The sequence below is a fragment of the Silene latifolia genome, chromosome X (genome assembly GCF_048544455.1).
Source record: "Silene latifolia isolate original U9 population chromosome X, ASM4854445v1, whole genome shotgun sequence".
Taxonomy (NCBI): Eukaryota; Viridiplantae; Streptophyta; class Magnoliopsida; order Caryophyllales; family Caryophyllaceae; genus Silene; species Silene latifolia.
The window spans coordinates 98751316-98770695 of record NC_133537.1 but is presented as its reverse complement, the minus strand read 5'-3'; the positions used below and the strand labels follow the sequence as shown (position 1 = coordinate 98770695).

General features: G+C 39.1%; 1 non-coding gene across 1 annotated transcript; it reads left to right on the top strand.

The window, feature by feature from the left end:
* The first annotated feature begins 17260 nt into the window (after positions 1–17260).
* On the top strand, positions 17261–17367 carry LOC141624015 (small nucleolar RNA R71). Its single transcript, XR_012533827.1, has one exon. It is a non-coding gene; the product is annotated as a small nucleolar RNA R71 (small nucleolar RNA).
* The last annotated feature ends 2013 nt before the right edge of the window (positions 17368–19380 follow it).

The following is a 19380-nucleotide window of genomic DNA, read 5'->3' as shown; positions in this document are numbered from 1 at the left end:
TACAAAGGACGTCATAGCTTACCTTAAGGTGGCGGTTTGACAACCGACACAAAAAATATATGACCCCAACAATCACGTCGCTAGGAAACCGCCACTAATACCGTATTAGAACAGCCATTATAGGGTATAATTCCACTAGTGTATATTTCCAAGTCCCACATGGAGTAACAAGTCCAACTTTGATATCTCCCAGATACTTGGGGCAATTTTGCTTCCAATGGCCCATGACATTACAATAATGACATTCCTCATAGGATTGGGCATCTTTCTTGGTCTTGATTTTGGTAGTCCCACTATCCATTTCTAGTTCACTGTCAGGTTCAGATATCTCACCCATCTTTGCCTTCCCTTTAATAATACCAATAATCCTTCCAGTTGCAAGGACACTCTTGCTAGAACTGCCACTTAATTTAATATTACTCCTTGTTTCTTCAAACAAGGATGCCTTTGGTTTAGTGAGATTTTCTACACAAGATTTTTCTACCAAAGTGGTGGGCATTAAAATTGGAGTGGGTGGTGTGGAGGTGGTAAAGAAGCAAAAATTTCCATCCTGACCAATGCCAACGCGTAATTCTCTAATCGTATCATTGTCATATTCGGAGCACTTCTCATCGAATGATTGGAGCCATGTATCAATGGTGATTGGTGTAGGAGTATTAGATGAATTCATTGCGTATAATTAACTACAAAAACGGAAATGACGGAAATAATTAACATCTATCGTTTTAATAATACTCGTAAACAAGTATTGCATTTATATAGTGACCTCTACCCAACTATTATAAATGATTCTGAGATCCAAATTCATATTAATACGGGTACGGTGAGCCGAGTCATCCCTTATTAATATAACTCGGTGGATTAACCTCTTAATCGATTCTAGTTCTAGAACACTCGGTCGATAAAAATCATTCTAATTTTCATCTTTAGCCCGGAACACATGCGACTACGGTCACGAATACTTCCGTTGAGCTCAATCCAAATTTCGATGTAATAACATTCTATTACCCACTTACCCAATGTAACAAGATTTGTATTACGGTAAAGCCGAATTAACTCCCTTATGAAATTGGGATTCATGGTTTCTACTATTTGGTAAGGGTAATTCTCAATTATTAATTTGCGAGAGGTCGAATCAATTTATTATCTATCACATTTTAAGTGAACTAAAGCGGTGAACTACGATAATTGTAATTGATACGGTCGATGACTCGATATGATATGCATGTGTTGTTATGGCGATTTGGCAATGCATGTAACATATTGAAAGAAATGCAAAACAATAATAAAAATTCCTAGTATGGCCTTCCTAAAAATAGAAAATCAAATAATCTATTACATATTCGGAAACCAGCTCCTTTGGTCCCTCTGAATCTTCAAGGGGCACGCCTCCCAAGAACACCGTCTTCGTCGGATCACCTTTTCGAATGGCACCGTCTTTGAAGATACTCCATAATTACAAATAATAATAAAAATACAAAGCTATTCCTATTATACATTTGTAAAATGGAATAACTAGTAAAAATAAAAGTGATACGAGATCACATTAAATTACAACCGAATCAATATTCCCTTACATTACGGGTAATATCGAATAAAACTAAAGCCATACTAAGATAAAATTACATAATTCAAAATTATATAAATAAAAGACATTCAACAATTAAAATATGCAGCATTATAATATGTATCTATCATGCCAAATTATGTGCCAAATCACCCTATTTAACTTGTATCGTTTATATAACCCGGTTTTATGGAAATGCGTGATAATAACTTCTTAAATTACCACTTAAATCACATCTAAGGTCAATTTAATTATCCTAAAACTCTTAGAACTCAAAAATTAGTCATCACTCAATTTTTGACAATAATTCAACTTGATTTAATTTTTATGCTTATTTTTTACTTTAAAATCATAACATTTATGAAATAAATCCAAATTAAATTACAATAATTTAAAAATTTGAATTTTAAATTTTTGAACGTTTCTGAATATTTCCATGACACTCATAATGTCAAAAATCATGGTTAAAATTTTCGAATTTATTTTGAGAAAATATAGTTGCATTTTATCGGTTTTATCTCATAAAATATCTAAAGTATCCAAAAATTAATCCAATCAATTTTACAACCTTATATCTGATTAGTGGGATATTTAAGCAACCTAAAATAATTTTCTCATGCCATTCAATTCGTTTTAGCTATTTATGCTAAAATAGTCACTATTTATGCCATTTTTACACTAAAAATTCATAAATCATGCTAAATGAGATCATTTAATCTCGAAATTTACGTACAATCTGTAAATTATGCATGTGACAACATATTAAAGTTTCATGGTCCAATTCGAAATTTAACTATTTTTAACCATTTTACCTCTTTTAATCCATTTTTATCTCATAAAAATCACAAATAATGCAATATTAATCCAATTAATACGAAATTTTACATACAACTTGTAAAATATGCTTGTGAGGTTATATAAAATTTTCAAGGCCAGAGAGTAAGTTTAACCATTTTTAGTCATTTTAACCTCCATTTATGCCATTTTTACACTAAAAATTCATAAATTATGAAATATTAATCACATTAATATGATATTTTACATGCAACACATAAAATAATTATGTGAGTTCATACTAAAATACCACGGCCAGTAGTGAAGGTTAACTTATTTTTGTGAATAAAAGTTCATTTTACTCATAAAAATGTAATAAAATCAGTAAAAATCATTAAAATGAGCAATAAATTTCCATAAATCATAAAAATGACCTAGAAACATTTTAGGACCAGAATATATAACATGCATAATTATTTCGTGGCTTATTCTTACAAATCACAAATTTTTAGTTTTATATGTTAACATTTTAACTCAGAAAATCAATAACCGATTACGCATGCAACATTCTATGCTCTGATACCACTGGTTAGGTTTACTTACCTCTTATTAAACTCCTCTAATAGTAAACTAATTAACTTCTTAATTATATGTTATTTAGATCTAGTGCATGCATAACAAAATAATAGATTTACAAGAAAACAATGTCCCTTACATTGTTAATTTCGGTTTTGTGGGCACAAGTAAGGTCTCCTACCTTCACTTGTTCTTGGGCTATAATGAATATAAGGATGATCCTCCAAAGACTCCAAGTATAGAAGCCACTCCTCTTGATTGCACCCAAGATTATCCCTTATCTCTACTAAATAATATTTGTTAGATATTTGTTTAGTAGTCTACCTTAAAATTGATTACTAATACTCATATATTATACTAATAATATTAGTAATGTGATTGAACAATTTGGATCATCATTTCTCAAATTTTTAGAGAAAGATGAAGAAGAATATATGAGAGAGGAAAGTGCATGTGTAAATGTTTCATGTGAATCAATGATAATAAGAGAATAAAATTCTCTTAAGATGATGGAGGGTGGACGGTTGGAGTAGTCCAAAATAGGACATCTTACTTTCTCCTTTTTATCTTCACAAGAAATAGATGTGTAAGATGTGTAAGAGTAGGTGTAAGGCTAGTTGTAGATAGGCATCATTATGCTATTTTATCAAATAAAATAAAACAACCATAACCCACTAACACACCCTCCATTTTCGGTCCATATACATAAAATGGACTACCATTTTATTTTGTTAATTTGGCATTTGTCACACAATATGTCACATGTAGTATGTTACATGTTATTAATTAATTTAATGCATATTTATCACATAAATATCATTTTACAAATTAATTAAATTATATACAACAAATTGACAAGTGATACTTGATCACATAAATAAAATGGGTCATATAATTATAATTCACAACATCTTGTAATTATGATCAACCATACATGCTTATCTCCATTGTTTCTCAAAAAATAAATAGTTTTAGTAATAAAGCATTTTTATTATTAAAATAAATCTTATTTAATCCCATTACAATAAGATATAAACATTCTCTCTCACAAATTGAATTGTTCAATTTTAAGGAATTGATCAACTTGTATCGTCATATAATTAATCAACTTTACTGATTAGGCATCATCCTTTAAGTGTGACCTTAAGGGATCAACTGACCACCACCGTCCCACGACAGTAACGTCAAACTCTAGCAAGCCAATCATTATCGATTAATGTTGATCAGTTGACTATATAAATGAATCATCCCTTACGTATTCTTAATATGAGATTTAATTGTGATATTTAAATCATGTGATCGCACTATTGTTGAGAACACATATTCCAACAATTATCTCCTTTCCTATAAGACATATAAAATGCACTAGGAAAGCAAAATATGAAGGAATTGACGGATAAAATGGCCATGAAATGCTATATTAGTATGCAAAATAGGTTCAATTAGGGAACTAAATGTGCGCAATTAAGAGTCACATCAATCATGTAGCCTACTACAAACAAAGAATGTTGGCAGCGTCTATACCTAGTGAACTACGATAAGTCAGCATGTGCAAGGGATTTGGAACAACCCTGAACGGGCCTGCCCTACAATGGTACATAAATCTACCAAATGGAAGCATCAAGTCTTTTGTTGACCTGATAAACTCCTTCAACCACCAATTCGCCAGCAGCAGGGAACTTGAAAAGAGATCTAGTGATCTGTACAGGATCAAGCAAAAGCCTGGCGAATCAATCAGAGCATTCATGACCAGATTCAACAAAGAAAAAGTATCAATTCCCAGATGTGATGTTGGAACAGCTCTGGAAGCTTTCAGGCAGGGGCTACCACTGGACAGTGATTTCTATGATGAGATAACTATGAAGCCTTGCCAGACCTTTGAAGATGTCCAGGCGTTGGCTCTTGGCTACATCCGGCTGGAAGAGGATAATGGTTTTAAAGCAGACAATACTAACAACAGTTCAGGATATGACAGGTCCAAAAGGAAAAGATCCAATCACAGAGGAAGCAGTTCCATGCCATCCCCTTATACAATGCTTGACAACATAGGAGACATTGTCAAGTGGCCAAAGAAGACAGACAACCCCAATTCAAGGAAAGACACAACAAGGTGGTGTGAATTCCACATGGACATAGGACACACAACTCAAGAATGTCTGGGACTACGCAGACAAGTGGCTTACCTGTTAAAGAGAGGCTACCTAAAAGATCTGATGCCATAAAAGAGCAGGGAAGACAATGGAGCAAAGAAGGATCAGGAGAAACCACAACGAGACCTACCTCTAGCACCACTCATATATGAAGTCAAGTTCATCAATGGAGGATCTGAGATCTGCGGCCTGACCAGCTCTGCTGCAAATAAAATAGCCAGGGAGTCAAAAATGAAATCTCCTTTTAAACCCAAAAATTTACCTCAAATTACTTTTGATGATACTGACATGCAGGGAATCCCTGATGTACACCATGATGGCCTGGTCATTACCATGCAAATAGGAACTGCACGTGTCATAAGAATTTTAGTAGATGGGGGTAGCTCATGCTTGACGCCCTGAAAGCAATGAAGATTGATAAAAGCCAGATCATAAAGAAATCAAATGTCCTGGTAGGATTCAGTGGTGAAACAAAGAATACTTTAGGAGAAATCTACCTGCCAACACACGTGGAAGGAGTCTCCTCATATGAGAGGTTTGGAGTCCTGGATTGCCTGTCATCCTATAATGCTATCCTAGGCAGACCGTGGATCCACAACGTCAGAGCTATCCCTTCCACTTACCACCAGTGTGTCAAGATACCAACAGAGTGGGGAATAACAACGATTAAAGGTGAACAAAAGTCTGCCCAGAAATGCTATACTGAATCATTAAAGCCTTCCAAGGCAGGTAAGTCTCTTGCCTAGCAATTACAGAACCCTGTTAGGAGCACTTATGTGGCAGAAACCAAAATGGAGACAGATCAAGTAATTTTAGACCCTGAGTATCCTGACAGGCATGTACGGATAGGATCTGATGTCCCTACCAATATCAGACCAGAACTAGTAAGTTTTCTCAAAGATAAAATTTCATGTTTTGCCTAGTCCCACTTTGATATGACTGGTATAGACGTCAATATTATTACCCATAAACTTAATATTGACAAATCATTTAAGCCTGTGCAACAGAAAAGAAGGAAGTTTTGCCCCTGAACGCAACGCTATTATTAATGAAGAAGTGGACAAACTGTTGGATATGGGAATGATCAGAGAAGTCATGTACCCTTAATGGCTAGCAAACGGGGTTGTGGTACAAAAGAAAAATGGCAAGTGAAGAGTTTGTGTAGACTACACAGACCTAAACAAAGCCTGCCCAAAAGACACATTTCCACTTCCTCATATAGATGCAATGGTAGATGCCACAATAGGCCTTGAACTCTTGATATTTATGGATGCCTCAAGTGGGTTCAACCAGATCAAGATGCACCCAGCTAACAAGAAAAACACTGCATTCATCACGGAAAGGGGCATATATTATTATACAGCAATGCCCTTTGGCCTTAAGAATGCAGGGGCAACCTACTAATGCCTGGTCAACATGATGTTCGAAGACCAAATAGGTGATACAATGGAGGTCTATATTGATGACATGGTGGTTAAATAAAAAAAAGCTGAAGATCATGTAAAAGATTTAGAAGTAGCCTTCAAGATCCTGGAAGAATTCAATATGAAACTCAATCCTTCCAAATGCCACTTTGGAGTCTCTTCAGGCAAATTCCTTGGATACATGGTGACAAAAAGAGGGATTGAAGCCAGCCCAGAACAGATAAAAGCCATCCTGGAATTAGAATCTCCCAAATCGGTTAAAGATATCCAAAGGTTAACAGGAAGAGTTGCAGCCCTGAACAGATTTTTATCAAGATCATCAGAAAGATGCAGATCCTTCTATGACCTCCTCAGGAAGAACAAATCATTCAAATGGTTTCCTGAACATGAAGCAGCCTTCCAAGACTTAAAAAAATACCTGACTACTCCTCCACTGTTGGCTAAGCCAAACAAAGGAGAACCCCTGGTGGTTTACTTATCTGTCACTGAAACAGGAGTAAGCGGAGTCCTAACCAAAGAGGTTGAAGGCCAACAACACCCTGTCTATTATGTAAGTAAAAGTCTCATGGATGCAGAAACAAGGTATAGACTACTTGAAAAATATGTACTTGCTTTAATTATATCCTGTACTAAACTTAGACCCTACTTTGAAAGTCACCCAATAATTGTCAGGACCAACCTGCCTATCAAATCTGTCCTGGGAAAACCTGAGCTTTCAGGCAGAACGGCAAAATGGTCAGTATAACTAAGTACTTATGACATAACCTTTGAACCTAGAACAACAATTAAATCTCAGGCATTAGCAGACTTTGTGGCTGAATTCAGTCTCAAGCTAGAACCAGACCTCATAAAAGAGGTCAACCATCTAGACACCCGTAAATAAGGCCAGGAATGGACCTTACACGTATATGGAGCAACAAATATGAGAGGAACTGGCCTAGGATTATTACTAAAATCACCACAGGGATACCTAAATGCTCAGGCCATTAGTTGTGAATTCAAAGCAACAAACAATGAAGCTGAATATGAAGCCTTGATAGCTGGACTCAAGGTATGTATAGAACTTGGTGTGAAAAATCTCAAGGTAAAAACTGACTCCCTTTTAATTTCCAATCAAGTCGAAGGAACATATGCTGCAAAAGGTTCCAAAATGATTCTCTATCTAGACTACGTCAAAAACCTTTGCAAAAAGTTTAGTTCATTTGACATTGATAAAATACCAAGAGGCTTGAATACTCAGGCTGATGCCCTAGCCAGCCTGGGATCAAATTTCAGCCCTGTTGTGTTTGCAAAATACCCATTGTTCACCTGCTAGAACCAACCATTGAAAAACCTGACCAAACTTGTCCCATCAATGAGGACACAAATTCTTGGACTAAACCATACTATGATTGGTTCTTACACGGAACACTCCGTAAAGATAAGAATGAAGCAAGGGCCCTTAGGATCAAAGCCTCAACATATACTATTATCAATAACATGTTCTTCAAAAAGTCTAAGGCTGGACCTTACCTGCGTTGCCTGGAACCTCATGAAGCCAAACACGTTATAGAGGACATACACGATGGACACTGTGGAAATCACAAAGGTGGCAGAAGCCTGGCTAGCAAAGTTCTAAGGACAGGCTACTTCTGGCTAACCCTCAGAGCTGATTGCATAGCTTACATCTCCAAATGAGAAGCCTACCAAATCCATTCTCCTTTCATCCACCAACCATCAGAGCTACTGCACTCCATCTCAGCTCCCTGGCCATTTATGAAATGGGGAATGGACATTGTGGGCAAGCTACCTCAAGCCCTTGGATAGAAAGTCTGTATGCTAGCCATGACCGACTATTTTTCAAAATGGATAGAGGCCGACTCATACAGGCAAGTCAAGGAGAAGGATGTCATATCATTCATCAAATGCAACATCATATGTAGATATGGGATCCCTTCAGAAATAGTCTGTGACAATGGTACTCAGTTCGTGGGAAAAAGGACAATGGCTTTCTGTGCACAATGGAATATCAACCTGGTAACCTCCACCCCAGGCTACCCAAAAGCCAATGGTCAAGCCGAATTAAGCAACAAAGTGGTAATCAGCTGCCTGAAGAAAAAACTAAAAAGAAGAAAAGGCAGATGGGCTAAAGAACTCCCCTTAGTCCTCTGGGCTGATAGAACTACACCTAAGACATCCACAGGCCAAACTCCCTACTCCCCGGTCTATGGTTGTGAAGCAGTAATGCTAGCAGAAATTCATGTACCAACGACCAGAAGTAGCCTGAATACCATAGAGGAGAACAGGCCACTATTGCAAGACATCCCGACCTTGACTGAAGAATTGAGAGACGCAACCAGGATCAGGATAGCTTCCTACCAGCAAACAGTAGCCAGAAGCTACAACAAAAATGAGAACATCAGGGTGTTCAAAGAAGGAGACTTAGTCCTACGAAAATTCTTCCCTAACACTAAGGACAAAGTTGCTGGCAAACTAGCTCCTACATGGGAAGGACCTTACTTGATTGATTCAATAGTAGGACAACGAGCATATAGAATATAAACCCTGGACGGAGAAATAATCCCCAGATCTTGGAACATTTCCCACCTAAAGCTATTCCATGTTTAAACCTTAATATCCTATGATCCAAATCAGGTATGACCATTAACTTTGTATCTTTCCTGACTAAGTCTAATATGGAAAACCCCTGAATAAAATCATGTGACCTTAACATGCTATGTTTTTCTGCTACCTACTATCTTGCCTGAATATCTGCCTACTTTATTTTAATACAAATTCTATCATGTCTGCCTATTTTATTCTTACTATGTTGAATCCTGAAAACTTGTTTTACGCCTTTTTCCCATAAAACTGTATATTACACACAGGCTTAAACAAATGTTCAGGATTGAGGGCCACTCCACCCAGCCTGAACAAAGCATCCTAAAAATGCTTCACAAAACTTGGCATGTGCCTCCCTGGCCCAAAAAACTGAGCTCAGTACAAAAAAAAAAGACAAGTACGATGGTGGAAAAGAACAGACCACTTGTCTAAAAGCCCTCCTGACAGGCTGACGGACATAAGCCCTCCTGATTGGCAACCACCCCTCTTACTAAAAAGCCCTCTTGACAGGCAAAAAAGCCATGATTTCCTAAGAAGGATTGAGAGCCATAAGCCCTCCTGACAGGAATTTTCCTAACAAAATATTTTCAACTGCACTATTATAGGTACCAATTACTCAAACCAAGATATTCAAAGGAACAAGAAAAACGTCTTCAAATTGCATCAAGAAAAAATATATTGCCCAGGGAACATCCCTCCGAGGTAGGACAAAATACCAGCATAAATCTAAAAAATTGTTTGTCCAGGGAACATCCCTCCCTGGATGGGCCAAAACAAAAACAACTACCCTAAAAATCAAAGTCAACTAGCCTGCCTTGGAAGCAGTAGCAGAGCTAATTCCTTCATCAACGAGCTCCTCTTCCTCCTCGTCATCCTCCTCATCACCAGCTTCCCCACTCTTTTCCATGGATGGAGGAGAATCTACCTCATCATCAGCATGCAACTTGTAAAGGTCAGGATAAGTGGCATTGAGATCCGCCATCTCCTGGTCAGGATTCCAGTAAGGCTTGACTTCAATAGGCTCCTTCATGACATCTACACGACCCTTACCAAAAAAGTAAAGAGCAGCGTCCTTGTATCTACCTTGCACCAAGTCCCTCTCAGCAGCCAACTCCTCATTCACCTTCATTTGATCCTGCATAGCTTGCTTCTCAGCCAGCAACTCTTCCTGAATAGCATCAAGCTTGGCCTAGAGAGATTTCAGAGCATCTTGAGCGGAACCTAACTTTGATGCTTCCACCATCAACCGTGCCTTCCCTGCCTCATTTTCTTCCTTCAAAGACTCATTTTCCGTTTTTGCCACTACCAAATCTGTTTTTAGGGTGGCAACATCCTTCTTCAGGCATTGCACCTCAAATTCCAAAGTATCCTTAACACCATTTGCAGATTCCAACTGGCAGGCACCCCTTAACATGTCATTCACATTCTACAAGAAGACCACCAATCAGGCAAAACAAAACAAACAACCAAAACAAAACTAAGGAAAATAGAATCATCACCTCCTGCACCATAGTAACCAGGTTAGCAGCACAATCCCTGGAACGGTACATAACAGCCAAAACACGAGCAGAAGAGTCCTCAGCCTGGTACTTATAGAAAGGTTCATCAACCAGGAAGGAATAAGCCTGGATCTGTTCCTTGGCAAATTGGACCTCATCAAGCCTGGCCCTACTCCCCTAATCTCATCAACCCCCTCTAAATACTCGTCGGGCCTCTTCCTCTTTTTAGCATGGTCAGGCTCATCGACCACAACCATTAGAGGAGACACCAACTAAGCTTGTTGGGCAGGCGCTTGGAACTGCAACGTACTGTTACTCCCTGTAGCCTCGCTACTCCTTGACTTTTCCCCTGTAATCTGAGAGACACCTGCCTTCACCAAGGACAACCCAAAGCTAGCAATCCTAGCAGAAGCCCTGGTAGCTACACGACGAGGCTCTACATCAGTAATACTAACATGTGTTCAAGCAAAGTAATCCACAAAGAAAAAGCAACAAAACTTACTGCCCGATGAAGGAGCCCCTGAAGCTTTCACACCCTTAACAGCTTTATAGGTGATCAACTTCGCTTTCTTGAAGTGAGACATAAGTGCCTGCCCCAGACAGGCAGACCATGTTCTCTCCTCCTCAGGCAACACAATAAAAGCAGCAATCCGATCAGCCGATCCCTCAGCATCAGGATTATTAGCCCAATCAGCCACTACAAGGACAAATCAAGTAAGCCTATTTTTAGTATATCAAAATTAATTATCCCTAACCAAAATTGAGTGCAGGAAGAAGAAATTACCTCCCTCGACAGCAGGATAACTAAGATACTCCAGATCAGGGGCAATGGAGTCAGCCCTGATGAACATATAGGTATGTGCCCATCGTTTGTCATCGCCTGAATCAAAATTGGTGATCAGATGAGCCATCTTCGACCTGACTAGAAGATTGAAACGCCTAGTAGAATTGCTTTTCAGATGATAGACATTCTTAAAATCATCAAGAGTGATGACCAACTTGTGCTTAGCACACAATTGTTTAATAGAGTGAACGATTTTCCAAACCATTTGCATAAGTTGGAAAAGAGGGACTCTGACGGCCCTGATAACCTCAGCCATGAACGAAGAAAGTGGAAGCTGACAGCCTCCCTTGAATGCCCACTCAAAAATACAAAAACTAGCCAGGACTACACCAATTAGCCCTGACTGGACCACCTTCAGGGACCCAAACTTCAGCCTCAGCAGGGAGAAGACTCCTGCCCTTCAAATAATCCTCGAAAGTAGGCTTCAACTTATTAGCCTCAGGAAAGGAGGTAGATAAAGCCTTCGCAGGGGCATAAGTAACTCCCCTGTGGGTCATGGACAGAATTTCTGGAGGAGGAGGAACCTCCATAACCTCATCTTCTGGGATGATTTCAGGAACATCAACAACCACAGGAGTTTTTTCGACCTCAGCAGTAGCCTTGGATGCGGCTGTCTTCCTTCTTCGTCCATCCATTTTTTAGGGTTAAAGTTAAAGATTGATTTTTAGAGAAGACGAAATTCGCAAAGAGAATTATAGAGAAAGAAAGAAGAATGTGGGAAATGGAAATGTGAAAGTAAAGGCAAACGGAGCAAGGTATTTATAGCCGCAAAAATAAACGGGCAGAGCAAGTGGACAAACCTGATCATGACTCTCCTAGGGTTTGGTGAACCTACCTCATTTTTGGAAAGTAGCCGTTAGAGAAGTTGAAGCAAACATAAACTCTTTCCGGTAAAGAATCTTATACACCTTTTTTCCTCGTCCGAATTTTTATCTCCTTATTCGTGGCCAGATCCATTGGGAATAAGAAGATAAGGGGAAATTGTTGGGCCCAGAATGACCCTGCCTCATCAGGCATAAGTCAGGCGACATCCAAAGCCTAGCCTGAACCGAGATCACCTAATCAGGCATCAACCAGGAGGGAAAGACAGGACAAACATCTAACAGGCCTGGCCTAGAAAGACACCATCTCAGGCATAAGGGCAGTATATTCAAAGCAAGTCAGGCGACAAGAAAAGCACGGTCGGGCTGTAGAAAGAGAGCCCCTATAAATAAGGAAGACCCATTCAAACACTCAAACAAGAACTTAGAAGAATTGAAAGAAGACAACGGCTGGAATATAGCAGAAGTCAAACAACTGCCTCCGAGTAAATAGGGCACGAGTCCTATTTACCAGGAAACCCTAAAAACAACCTAGAAGAACCATTGGCAAGCTACTATAAATAGAAGTGAAGTAAGGGAAGAGAAACACACGCAATTTTACTCTACTACTTACTCACATTTCGTTCATCTGTATTCAGCTAGAAACACTACCATTATTATTAAGCAGCCTTACCAATTATCTGGCCTGACATACATATTCCCTATCAGGCTAACCAAAATCATAGTAATAATCCCTCATGGCCCGGTGCCCGTGGTTTTTTCCCTTATTCCCAGGGTTTTTCCACGTATAAATCTTTGTGTTATACTTTTCCATTTATTCTCGTATTTGTTCAAATATACTAGTCAAGCGGTTGAAATTGAGTTAGATCACCGTACACTACATGATGCATGGGTTTTTGTTTATGACGGAGAGCGTAATTTAGATTACCTCCTGTTGCGTATGCACGTACTTCCCCAAACCGAGATAGACATTATTTCTAATGTTCTAAAATTGGGGGGTAGTTCATGCACACAAGATGCAATGCATGAAACTAAATTGTCATTTTGGATTTTCAAAACGGGAACAATGAAATAAGAACACCTCAATGGGGCCGAGGTGTTAGTCCTCATGTTGCTAGGACTCTCCAACTATGATCAAGATAAAAATAAATAAAACAAAGAAAGAAGTAGACAAACCTCAAGAGGGTAGGAGCCTCCAAAGCTTGCTAGTCCTCCACCATATCATCATTGTCGTCATTTTCCTCCATAGAAGCGGACTCATCACCACTTCCCTTTTCACTTCCTTGCTCACTTCCTTCATCATCTTCATTAGCCTCTTCTTCTTCATCATCTACCTCTTCATCAACACCCTCATCATCATCAACCTCATCATCGACATTCCCATCTTCACCCGGTCTTTCACCCCTAGATGTGCTTGGAAAGAAGACTTCCCTATCCGCCCAACTAGGCAAAGGACATGAAAGATCAAATAGTCCTTGCCTAGCTAAATGAAAGAGGGGTGGATATTGGGCCAAGTATGCATCTACTCGATCATTGTAAGCTTGTTTATGCATCTCTTGCATAAGTAGAGTCATGTAGTCATTGCCCACTTCAACACCTTCGGGTTTGAACTCTTGATATTTAAATGGATAGGGTGGTGTGACAATGGAGGAGGAGGGCTCTTTAATTTCGCCCCTTTGTTGACGGATGATGTACTCGACGCCTTTTGAGAGTGGATGTAGGTAGTTTGTTCTATGAGCACTCAAGCGGCATATCTTGGAAGGCAAAGTGAAAGATCTAGCATCATTGGTGAGCCACCCATAGTTGGTGTCAAGAGGATTATGCTTGACCCACTTGTACTTGTTAATCATGGCATCCATGTCAATGAGATGGCCCCCTTTTTTCGCCACATAGGTGTTATCCTTGTTGAAATTTGGATCAAAGTACTTGGCCAAGAGAGTAACTAGACCTCCATTTACGATAAAAGTGGTGCCTTCCTTACCACAATCAACATTGAGCCATCTTTCCACCAAAAGCATTGTAAGGCTTAGTGAATTCCCTTCCAATATTTAAGGCCGACTCAAGTAGAACAAAATCGAGCTTTGTAAAGTGATTAGTGTATTTTCTTGAAATTATATGAATGAATGAATGAATGTGGGAAGGGTATTTAAAAACACCCGAAATTTTCAAACTGTAGGGGGAAGACGAGCGGATTCCCTTCGGGACGCTCGGATTCTGCTCAATTTGGGTTCAAGAAATCTCGCCTAAAGACGAGCGTCTTTCAGGGAAGACGGGCGAATTTCGGCAATTCAGGACGAGCGAATTCCTTCAGAGACGAGCGGATTCTGTTACAGGAACTTTTCTTATTCTGCACCGGCAAAAAGACGGGCGTCTTCTTGCGAAGACGAGCGGATTCTTTCAGACGAGCGTCTTCTCTGCTGGGACGCTCGGATTCTCTAACAGTCCCAAATTTTCAACGTTGCAGCTCATTTGGACGGACGGATTCAGCCATAAATGCTCATATTCCCAAAATACGAGCGGATTCCCCTTAAGGACGCTCGGATTCCTCCTAGTCTACCCGGATTCAGTTCCATCCGTGCACGTGCATATCCCGTGTCATTTTCATTCTTCAAATCCCGTGTCCTTCATTGTAGGAGCACTACTAAGGCATGAATAGCCTAGGCAATTGCTATCCCCACACTAAGCTAAAGCACTACACATTAATAAAATCATTATTCCCTCCCTCACTTCTCTAAAAAATGATAAATATCTTGATCAAGGCATAATAATCCGAAAATGACAAAAATGCAATGTAAGAATTAAAATGCAAGTTAGGGAGTTAGAAATATTTACAAATGGTGGTTTGGAGAGGACTCCACCAAACTCTCATCCTTAGTGAGATGTCATGGGGGCATGTCCAAGGTTTTGTTTATGTTGCTCAACACCTTGAAGAAGTAGTCAAAAGCTTGTTCGTTGTCATGATAAAGATCCTCAATAGATCTTTGCTCTTGTTGTCCTTCATGTTGGTCTTTATCGATAGCATTACCAATGTAGGGATTGAAAATCCCTTCAAACTCATCGTCCCAAAGACCACAAACTTCATCTACTTGGTCACTAAAGATCTCTTGAGTTGATAGAGACAACTCTCCCACTTTCTTGTCTTGGCCAATGAGGCCATATTCTTCATTGCTTGACTTTGGTGAGTTTTTCAAGCCCTCTTTGAAATTTTCTTGCTCTTTGAATGGAGCATCATCGACTCTCTTCTTCCATTGGAATTCCGACTTCTTCCTATCATCCTTCCGGCTATAATGATCAACCATAAAACATGGTTCCTGCAAACGGGGAGCTCTCATGGTCTTATCAAGATTGAAAGTTATGCTCCCATCTCCCACTTCTAGAGTGAGCTCTCCATGCTTCACATCTATCACCGCACCAGTAGTGTGCAAGAAAGGTCTACCGAGAATGATTGGAATACTGGAGTCTTATTTCATGTCAACAATGACAAAGTCCACCGGGATGAAACATTTTCCAACTCTTACGGGAACATCTTCCCATATCCCCAATGGTGTCTTCGTCGATCTATCGGCCATTTGGAGTGTGATATTGGTGCATTTGAGCTCTCCCATCCCTAATCGTTTACTCACCGAGTACGGCATAACACTCACACTAGCCCTTAGATCACATAAGGCATTGTTGATCGTGGTGTCGCCAATGGTACATGGTATTGAGAAGCTTCCCGGATCTTTAAGTTTTGGAGGTGAACTCCCTTGAAGTATTGCACTACTCACTTTAGTGAAGGCGATAGTCTCAAGCTTCTGGATCAACTTCTTCTTCGTAAGGATGTCTTTCATGTACTTTGCATAGGACGGCACGTGATTGATTAATTCCGTGAAAGGAATCGAGACTTCCAAATTCTTCACAATTTCCATAAATTTTCCAAGTTGGTCATCAAATTTGGGCTTGGCTTGACGACTCGGAAAAGGAAGTCTAATCACAATGGGCTCCTTCTCCTTGGCCTTGTCTTCATTTTTCATTGAAACTTCTTCTTTTGATGGTTCTCCATCCTTGGAGTTTTGCACAATTTCTTCTTTGTTACTAGCTTCCACAACTTCATCCTCAACTTGCTTCTCCGGTGCTTCATACCTCGTACCACTTCTCAAGTGAATGGCACTAACCGTTTCATGTCTCGGGGGATTACTTTGAGGTGGTAATTGCCCCTTTTGTCTTTGTAAGCTTGAAGATGCTAGTTGAGTTAATTGGGTTTCCAACATTTTGGTGTGGGCTAGGATGTTGTTGATGGTGATTTCCTTTGCTTGACTATCCTTTTGCATTTGAGTGAAAAACTCTTATTGATTCTTTTGCATTTGGAGGACCGCTTTTTGAACATCAAAACCTTGGTCATTTTGTTGATTGTATGGAGTTTGATTTTGGTAACCTTGGTTTTGGTTGTAAAAGGGTCTTTGATTTTGGTTTCTCATGGGAGGTGGGGTGTATGTTGGTTGAGGGTTTTGAAAATTTTGGCTTTTGTATGAGAGATTTGGTTGGAATTTGGTGTTTTCATTGTAATAGTTTGAATAAGGGGTACCACTCTTGTATTCTTGAAAAGCATTCACTTGCTCATTTGTTCCCCTACATTCACTTTGGTCATGTCCCAAAGTTACACAATTCTCACATATCCCACTTGGGATTGATGAAGATGCCGTCATGGCATTAACATGTTGCTTTGGTGATTTTGAGGCTTCTTCAAGTCTAGCCATAGCTTTTTCCAACTTCAAATTGATGGTATCAATGTGAGCACTAAGTTGAGCACCTAATTGAGTAATAGAGTCCACTTCATGCTTTCCTCCTCTAGTAGCCTTACGAGGTCTACTATATTGTGAATTATGGACCGCCATTTCCTCAATCTTGTTCCAAGTTTGATTGTCGTGAACTTCGGTGAACATTCCATTTGATCCCATGTTGATAATGTTTCTTGAGTCTTCATAAAGACCGTTCCAAAATTGTTGTACCAAGAACCACTCGCTAAGTCCATGATGAGGACATGAGCGACAAATTCCTTTGAATTGCTCCCAAGCTTCATATAAAGATTCTTCATCTCTTTGCTTAAAGCCCGTAATTTGAGCTCTTAGCATGTTAGTCTTTTCCGGTGGATAGAACGTTTTGTAGAAAGCTAGAGCCAATTTCTTCCAATAATCAATTCCGAGAGTAGCCTTATCAAGGCCTTTCAACCATTGTTTTGCGGTGCCAATTAGAGAAAAAGGAAATAAGCCCCATCGAATTTGGTCTTGAGTTACACCGGTTTGAGAAATCGCATCACAATAGTCACAAAAAGTCTCCATGTGAGAGTGAGGGTTTTCACTAGGCATCCCCCCAAATTGGCTTCTTTCGACTAATTGGATAAATGCGGATTTGGCAATGAAATTTACGGTTAAATGTTGTGGTGTGGGAGTACCATTAGGTAGGTTCTCCTCGGTTGGTACGGAATGTGATGAAAATTTAGGCATTGTGGGTTGATTTTGTGTTGGATTTTGTGTTGGGTTCTCCTCACCTTCTCTTGCAAAAGGGTTGATGAACTCAATAGTGTTTGGTTGAATATCTACAACCTCACCAATACCTCTCAATGTTCTCCTAGCAAGTCTTCTATTGGTTGTTAAAGTCCTTTCAATTTCGTGATCAAAGGGTAACAAGTTACCTTGTAATCTTTTAGACATGCAAAATATCAAACAACTCGAAAATAATTAGAACAAACCTTGAGGAGTTTTACTTCCCCAAGGCAAAGAAAGACACAACTAAAAACAATATAAGAAAATCTAAATCAAGTTAACACCGTCCCCGGCAACGGCGATATTTTTGGTCGGACTCACTTGGAGGTTTAGTTTTCGGTACTTGTCGTTAGGAGCACCTAGACCAAAACACAATTTATAACTCTACCAACAACTCTACAATTAGTAAAGAGGCAAGTAAAGGTCGGATCCCAAGGGATGGGAATTGAGATGAGATTTTCAATTGCAACTAGCGGTGTCTAAGGGTGTCACAATTTGAGGTTTGGAGTAGAAGATCACTAAACTAAATAGCATTAAAAGTAAACAAGCAAGATGATTAAAAAAGGTGTAAACAATTGATAAAACGCACTAGGGTGTCATGGGGTCATAGGGGATTCATGGGAATTGATCATACAAACATATTCTCAAATTATAAGAAAGCAATTATTGTTGTGATGGATCGAGTTGGTTTATATCTTACAATCCTAGGAAAGTTTGGGTCCTGGAGCCGAATCGATTAGATTGTACAACAACTACAAGTCGACTTAATCTTCCCTACTCAACTATATGCATGGTCTAATGAGACTCGAGTTGGTTTATGTCTTACAAGTCTCATTGAAAAGATAGGTGATGGGTAAAAAATGCAAGGATTCATAGGCTCGCATTTCATAAAACATAACATGTGCATAAGTTGAGATCACAACAAGCAAGCAAATAAACTATGAAAACAAATTAATTTAAGCATGAATCATCCCCCATGTTTGTTTCCCCTAATTACCCATTAACCCTAATGATTCCAATAATAAAGCAAAGAATAATTATACCAACAAAGTGAAACATGATGAATAAATGAAGATAATTAACAATAATTAAAAAGGGATTAAGAGAATTATACCTACTAATGATTCCAATAATAAAGCAAAGAATAATAGAAGTACTTGATGATTGATTGAAAGATTGTCAATCTCCCAATAATAACCCAAATAATCTTCAATTACCCAAAACAAAGGATGAACAAGAGAGAGATTAAGGAAATGAAACTTGTATAAGACTTGATTAAATGTTGATTACAAGATTAAAGAGAGATTTAATTGATATTAACTACACTAACAATAGCTAAGAAGAACATGCTCTTCTAATTAGCCTAATGGGTTATTTATAGTGGGGATTAGTTACATAAATTAGGGTTTACTAAGGGCTTAAATGACGATTAAGTCCTTGAGGAATCGCTGGTCTCTAGGGAGACTCCGGTCTCCTTTTTGCCGGTCTTAGAAAAATATGCGCATCCTTCCTTGAAGCTTGTAGAAGACGAAATGGCTGACAGACAATCCGGGCGTCCAGGGCTGGGGAAGATGGGCGGATTGGGGGTGTTTTGGACGGGCG